At 44.7% G+C, this 8001-nt stretch overlaps 1 pseudogene; it reads right to left on the reverse strand.

Moving 5' to 3' along the window:
- Positions 1–5027: 5027 nt before the first annotated feature.
- LOC113178254 (PRAME family member 7 pseudogene) lies at positions 5028–6923 on the reverse strand (annotated as a pseudogene).
- Positions 6924–8001: the final 1078 nt, after the last annotated feature.

The following is an 8001-nucleotide window of genomic DNA, read 5'->3' on the forward strand; positions in this document are numbered from 1 at the left end:
GATCCACTTTTCATGAGTGCTTCTTATATATGATATATGGACATATGCACACACAGACATATAACACGAAACACAAGTATGCACACAAACGTACAACACATAAGACAATAGTAAAGGCCTTGTAGCTTTACACAGGTGAAATCTCCATTGCAATGTTTAAAAACTCCACAGTCAAAAAATAAAACTGATCAGAAAAACATTAACCTAGGTCTGTATGAGCTCAAAAAATGAAATAGAACTTTATGATGAGGAAAAAGGCAATAATAAAATAGATATTGAAAAAAGCATCCTGGTTAATCGCTGTCACAGATATAAGAATAGCCAAGCTGGAGCTCTGGATATCAGCTGTTATGGATTTGAGTCAAATCATCTTCTTTTTGGTCTGTACAAATCACTTTCGTTAGGTTCTCTGGAATCCAAATCGGCTGCTCTTCTCCCTGTGGAAACACACAAACGGAACCCCGCCTCCAGACAATCACTGGGTTAGGACCTTTCTATTGTCCTGTTAGAATATCCTACCTTAGGCTTGTGTACATTTTTGGATACATATGCCTTTCTGCAGCACTAAGTCCTGATGAATCCAAATTTAAAAAGTTTAGAGTAAAAAGGGTTATTTTAAGTTTATCTTTGGGGGATATATACCCCTTTCCAATTCCCTCTTTTTTCTTTAAGAAGTACATTTTAATAGTTTGATGAGCTCTTTCAACTATGCCTTGTCCCTGTGGATTGTATGGTATTCCTGTTATGTGAGTAATGCCAAATGATGAGCAAAATTGTTTAAAATATGTAGAGGTATATCCAGGATCATTATCTGTTTTTAACTGTTTTGGAATGCCCACAGTGGCAAAATTTTGTAAGCAATGAGCTATAATATCTTTAGTTTTTTCTCTGGCCTGAAGGAAGCCCATCAAAAATCTGGAAGAAGTATCAACTGTAACATGCAAATATTTTAATTTTCCAAATTCTGGCATGTGTGTGACGTCCATCTGCCAAATATGATTAGGTATCAGTCCTCTAGGATTGACTCCAAGATTAACTTGTGGTAAGAAGGTCACATAATTTCGACATTGTTTTATTATATGTCTGGCTTGTTCCTTAATTATTTTAAAGCGCTTTTGTAAAGTATTAGCATTGACATGGAACCTTTTATGGAAAATTGCAGCTTCTTCTAATGTAGAGAAAATATGTATGTCATGTGTAGTTTTATCTGCTAAATCATTGCCCAAACTAAGGGCTCCAGGCAATCCTGTATGTGCCCTGATATGTCCTATAATGAATGGATCTTTTCTGTCCCAGATTAGACTTTGTATAGTGGAAAACAAAGAGAAAACAGTAGAGGAAGGAGAAATCCTACCAGCATCTTCAAGGGATACTCTAGCATTAACTATATACTGACTATCAGAAAATAAATTAAATACAGAATCTTTAAACATCACAAAAGCTTGTAAAACTGCATTAAGCTCTACCTTTTGAGCTGATTGTTTGGGTATTAAAAATGTAAAAGTTTGATCAGGGGTAACTACTGTTGCTGTACCATTATTTGACCCATCAGTGAATATATTTGGAGCATTCATGATAGGTGCTTTTCTTGTCATTTTTGGAAAAACTACAGGATGCGAAGACCAAAAAGACAACAAAGGATTAGATGGTAAGTGGTTATCAAAAAAAAAAAAAAACCATTAGATTTACACATGATTATTGCCCAAGTATTTAACTCATTAGCTAACTCATCAATTTGATCCATAGTATATGGAGTAATATTTTTATTGGGAGAAATTACAAACACTCCCTTTGCTGCTTTTTTTCCTTTGAGTATTAATTGTTGTACAGCCTCAGGATACCTACTAAGAATAGTGTTAGGAGAATAAGATAAATGTATCCACAATAATGGACCTTCTTGCCAAAATACTCCTGTAGGAATATTTTTTGTTGGTAGTATAATAAATAATAAAGGCAAACTTATATCATTTCTATCCAAAGGCATATTTTCCATATATGTTTCAATGATTTTTAATGCCTTCCTTGCATCAGGCGTTAACATTCGGGGTGAATTTGGATCTGACGGACATTTTAGGATATCAAATAAAGGTCCCAACTCTCCTGTTGGTATGCCTAGATAAGGCCTTATCCAATTTAAGTCTCCCAATAACTTTTGAAAGTATTAATTGATTTGAGTTGATATACTCATATTTGAATTTTTGGTGGATGGACCATGGTTGAGGATAATAGAACTCCTAAATAATTAATTGGAAAATTTAATTGTACTTTATCTATTGCTATCTCTAGATTATATTTTTTAATAAATTTGTAAGTGTGGCATAACATTCTAGCAATGTTTTTATCTTTATGTGCTAATAATACATCATCCATATAGTGAAATATTTGTAGTTCAGGATTTTGATTTCTAAGTGGCTGGATTGCTTTTTTAACATAAATTTGACACATAGTTGTGCTGTTAGCCATCCCTTGAGGGAGTACTTTCCATTCATATCTCTGATCATGACCTTCATGATTCAGTGCAGGGAAAGTAAATGCAAAACGTGGACTATCCTCAGGATGAATTGGAATTGAAAAAAAAAAAAGAATCTTTAGTATCTATAGCTAAAACATACCAGGTTTTTGGCAAAGCAGACAATTGAGGAATCCCTGGTTGAGCAGGTCCCATAATAACCATCTCATTATTAATGGCTCTTAAATCTTGCAATAATCTCCATTTACCAGATTTCTTTTTAATGACAAAAATGGGAGTATTATGGGAAGATACGGAAGGTTGTATATGTTCCTCCACTAATTGTTGTTTGACCAGGCCATGGGCTACTTGTATCTTTTCTTTAGTAAGGGGCCACTGAGGAACCCATACTGGTCTTTCTGAATTCCAAGTAATTTTGATTGTCTCAGTGGCCTCTTCTGAAAACCCAATCCATGTCTATTTATTCCTTGATCTATTTGAATTGGTGCTGCTATACCTTCTTCTTGTTCTCCTAATCTTTTTTCTTTCCTAAAGCCTTGCCTAGCCCTAGTAGTGGGCACATTAGGATTGATGTTATTTGTTAATGTCAAACCTAATTGATCTAGGAATCTCGTCCCCATAAATTTATAGGAAGATAATCCAATACATATGGCTGTATAGTTCCTTCACATCCTTCAGGATCCTTCCAATCTAATACCATTGCACTTCTATGGGGATTAGTCGCCACTCCTAGGCCTTGAAGCATTTGAGTGGCTGGTTGTAATGGCCAATGTTTTGGCCATTCTTGATGAGATATTATGCTAAGGTCAGGACCTGTAACAAGTAGCCCATAATATTCATGTCCTTGAATACTTAGTTTTAGCATTGGGCGAGAATCTAAATTTAAAGACAGCATAGCCCAATCTATCAGTTGTGGGGCCAGAGAATTGTGTGGTGGTGACCCCTTTTCACTCTGTCCCCCCTTTAACTCTGGTTTGTCCGAGAGCTGGGGATGCCTCCTCACCCATGTAGCCCCACTCCATTTGGCTCCTGAATAATTCAACTTTCCATTCAGTCATGACCCTTTTATGACTTGAACAATGATCACCTAATGGCAGCTTGGTGCCCAAAATTTTATGGAATCTTTATAACTTTTGAAAGCACTCAGAAAAATGGAAGGAAATCCCTTCTATGCAGGTTTGTCCTCTGTCCAATCTAAGCCTTCCTTGGGTCCTCTTGCTTCCCTGCCCAGCTTCTACTTGTCACTAAACCTCTGGACTCCTCCAGAGACCCTCCTTCTAGACAAACAAGGACACAGAACCCTTCTCCCTTCTTCTATTGGCATTGAACATTGCAAAGCCCTGGGCAGCAATGTCCCTGGCCAAGGCCATACTGAAGATAACATTGAAATACAAAGGACTGACTGGCTGGATAATCCTGTGTGGTAGGAGACCATAAAACAAATCATTTGCAAATTGAGTGAGAGGCATTTCTAGGACATTGTATGGTTGAGAGGTCTTGGTGTGATGCCTGAGAGGGGTGATGTGGGGTTTCAGGGCACAAGTGTAGATTCCTAGTCTGGGTTTATTGCTGATTTTTCAGAAGGCAACAGTGTTGGCTCTGCTTATCACCTGGGTACCAGAGACAGCAGAGTGAAGGTGTCTGCTGCGAACCATTTGGAGTCTGCAGGCCCATTAGATGACAGGTGTGGGGTTTGGAATTGCAGGAAATCTAGCATTTATAATTTTATCCATTGCAACTAACTCTTGGGTACATGTCCAACCTCCCTTTAGGTTTCTTGACTGATGGGTTGTTAAATTGTACAAGGATTTATAGGTTCTCTACAATAGTAGGTCAACCTTGGGTTCAATCCCCAACACACACACGGACACACACATACAAAGACTCAGACTATATTTCCCTGAACCTCAGCCCTTGTGGATAAAGCTGAGGACTGTGGTCCACTATGACCTGAATAACTCAGATGGAAGTCTCCTACTATCCCCAGATAAACTCCTTTGGAGAGCAGGTTAGTGTTCTCAGTTCTGTGGGCAACCACAGACGCATTACACCACTGAAAAGCCACATTCATCTGAAGGAATGGCACCCAGAGAGAAATAAAGAATGCAGGGTATACTCAGAATGGCCCTGAACTGTTGTGATGCCATGAGGTCCTCAGCTCCAATGTCACTGATCAGCACTGATCAGCCACTGGGTAAGCTTCCTGACCTTTAAGCTGAAAACTGTGGAGGACAGCAGAGGCTCTGCTGCAAGTTCCCCAAGTCGCTCGTTTGCAACCATCCATGCAGGGGTCATGCCCTCTGTACCTCTTAGCACAAATGTACTTCCAGAAATTCAGATTCCTGTTTCTGACTCCTAAGACACATGTCCCCATTGGTTCCAAGTCTCCTGTAGGGAACCAAGCCCCTGTGACCCAGACCTCCTGCATCAGCTTTTCTGTACCCACTCATGTTAAGCAGTGCCCTGGCATCCTGTTTCTAGTTCCCCTTGGAGAGACACTGGTGTTTTATCTTTATTTTCAAGTGCACAGGAGAACATTTCTCATATATGCATCCCACTAGGCAGGCAGCCAACAGCGACATGGACTGGAGGGCAGGTTATAGATAAACCAGTTGCCACATCTATGGCAGGGTTTAGTATAGAAAAGGACGTTCTTTGGCTCTCTCACATCCCTCAGTATCTCCATCAGCTCATCGATGAGTTGGAAAAGTCTCCCCGGGTGGATGGCACCCTGGGCATCATAGCTCTCCAGAGGGGCAGGGTACTTCTCTAGGCTCAACCGGGTCAGCCTGGAAGTGTGAAGCAGCAGGTTGCTCAGGACCGACATGGAGATGTCATTCCCATTGAAGCTCAAGACCCTGAGCTGGGAGCAGCAGCTCAGGACAGGTAGGATGGCCTGGAGCTGGGAGTTGGTGATCCCACAGTCCTGCAAGTTTAGGGTCTCAAGGGTGGCTGCAGCATTCTCTAGCAGAATTACGAGGGGCTCAGGACTGAAACTCGTCAATTTGCTGCCCCACAGCGTCAGGTGTATTAGCTGGTCGAGATTTGGAGACCCCGACAGATCATTCCAGTCTGGATCTGAGAGCAGGCAGTGGGTTATTGAGAGGGTCTCCAGGGGGGTCTTCAGGAGCCTAAGCAAAGATCAAGCAGTTAGTTCTGAGGAGTGATGTCAAGGTGGGAGAAGACAAATTGGCCCAAGCCCAAGGTCACCCTGACCTTCTGATGATGGTCTCCACCCAGGACTCTGCCTATTGCAGAATCTTCTTGTTAGCATCACCCTGTCTCATGCTGAGCCCTTCACCCCCACTTGAGTGACCAGGTGGGTCCATCACCTCTAAGGTGCCCCTTCCTCTCTGCCAAGCCGAAAGCCACAGCTGTAGCAGAGGGGGTCAGGGTGAGACATGCACAAATAACAAACCCAGGCAAGATGGAGCCGCACAAACTGAGGTTGCCCTCCTGCGGGGCTCACACCTGTACCCTCCACCCCTGCTCCTCACCCTCCAGTCCAGAATCACCACCCAGAGCTCAGAGCAGCCTTCCCCATGGGGGCATTGGAGGCAGGTCCTCTGCTCCCCGCTGGAGAGCACAGAGCTTCTCTGTTGAAAGGTGCAGGTGTCGGGGCTTCCCACTTCCAGTGCCCTCTACTCTACCCTGCGTCTCCCCACTTTCACTGGACAGGCCTCCCAGGGAAGGAACCTCACACCCACTCACTAGCTCCTCTCCCCCCACCGGGCTCCCCAGCAGAGTTCTGCTCCCCAGACCATGGGCCCCTGTTTAGGACTCTGCTTCTGTGTGGGGGTTTATGTGAAACCTTTCTTCAGGACAGAGGGAAACAAACACTTCATTGACTTTCTAACATCTCCATCAATGTTAAGTCACCATGGCTGGCACACAGCAGGTGCCGCTGAAGTTTCATGTGACAAAGAGTTTGCTCTGATGTCCTAGGACAGTTCCCTCCGCTTCCCCACCTGAGCACCTGGCACAGACGGCCTTCTAGGAGGAAGATACCATTCAGGTACAGCCTCTGGAGGCTGTCCATCTTGGCAAACTGTGAGGTAATGTCATCCATCAACTGACCTCTCTCCTCCTGGGAAGCATATGCAGACATATAGACGTGGGAAAAGAAGAGCTTCCTCAGGTTTCTCATCTGGCCCCAATAGGTAACAAAGGTAGCCAAGGTGGACAGTCTCCAGAAACACTGCATGTCCAACTGCTGGATAAAGTCCAGATTCAACCTCTCCAAGATCTTCTCGATGGTACAGATGGGCAAAGAGCACATCTGCAGCTTCTTGCAGCACAGCTGTATCAGACCCTTCCTCTCATCCACCCAGCAAAAGAGGAAGGAGAGGAATGCATTCAGGGATCTTTGCTGGAAGCACAGGTTTACTAACACCTTCAAGGGCAGAGTGGGCCCTGTGTCTGGAGAGGCCTTCACTGTTTGCCTCTCCTTCATGACTCCTGGTGAGCAGGCATCGCCACGGCTCCAGACCACATTCTCCAGAAGTTCCCATGAACCTTCCGCAAATCCAGCACCTGTAGTTTCCACCTCCTTCGGGGACCACAGCAGAGTCTGAACTCTGAGGCCCCTTCCTTCATCTCTCAGTTGCTGCCCCCTGCTCCACCTCTTCCTTCTGTCTCACTTTTCTTTACACCTGGCCCTTTCAATTCAGCGTGGTGCCCCCACCTGTACCAGCTGAGGGAGGGGCAGTTGCAACCTCCTTCAGGGGTCAGCACAGCTGCCACAAGCACCTCCACATCTGGAAGCCCCTCCCAGGTGGGGCTCAGCATGGCCAAGGCCTCTCCAACCCTCCTTGCTGACAGCACAGGAAGCCTGCGGGGCACACTTCAGCACCTACTCTCCCTGCCCACAGCCATCACTTCCCTGGATGCCCAGGCACTGCTTTCCAGGGTCCCCTCACCTGGGGCGATCCTGGTATGCAGCCAGCATGTCAAGCCCATCCAGTGCAACTTGGATCATCCCCAGCTATAGCGTGTTCATCAGGGCCCCCAGGGGCAGGCAGGTGAAGGGCCAGGCCTGCACCATTTTCTTCAGGACCTCAGTGTGTCCCTGGTTGAATGCCTCCATGAAGATTGGTGGGAAGAGTTGTATGGGCATGTCCTCCAGAGCTAGGTTGGCCCCGTGCTCAGAGCCATAGCCAAGTCGGAATGATGCATGACATTTTTGGTTGAAAGGTGACCCCAGCAAGCCATTAAGATGATAATAATTATGTTAAGAAGTGCATTCAATTGGAGATTAGAGCCCTGCTGTCTGCCTAGGCCTGCTACTTTGGAGCACTCCCTGGACTCCAGGAGAGTTCCCATTGGTTGGGGAAGTGCGGTAGGAGGGAATTCCGGAGGACGGATTTCCTGTTTGTGGAGTGTGTCCCGGGATACAGCCACATGAGTGGCATTCTCGGGAGTTTTGGAAATAAAGTTTGTTCCTGCTTGAAGGGCTCGTGATTTTGTGCCCAGCCAGACTGCGGCATTTGGCAGCCCATGCAGGGAACGCCTGAATCTCGGAAATAAGTGAA

This window comes from Urocitellus parryii, chromosome 11 (genome assembly GCF_045843805.1).
Source record: "Urocitellus parryii isolate mUroPar1 chromosome 11, mUroPar1.hap1, whole genome shotgun sequence".
NCBI classification, from domain to species: Eukaryota; Metazoa; Chordata; class Mammalia; order Rodentia; family Sciuridae; genus Urocitellus; species Urocitellus parryii.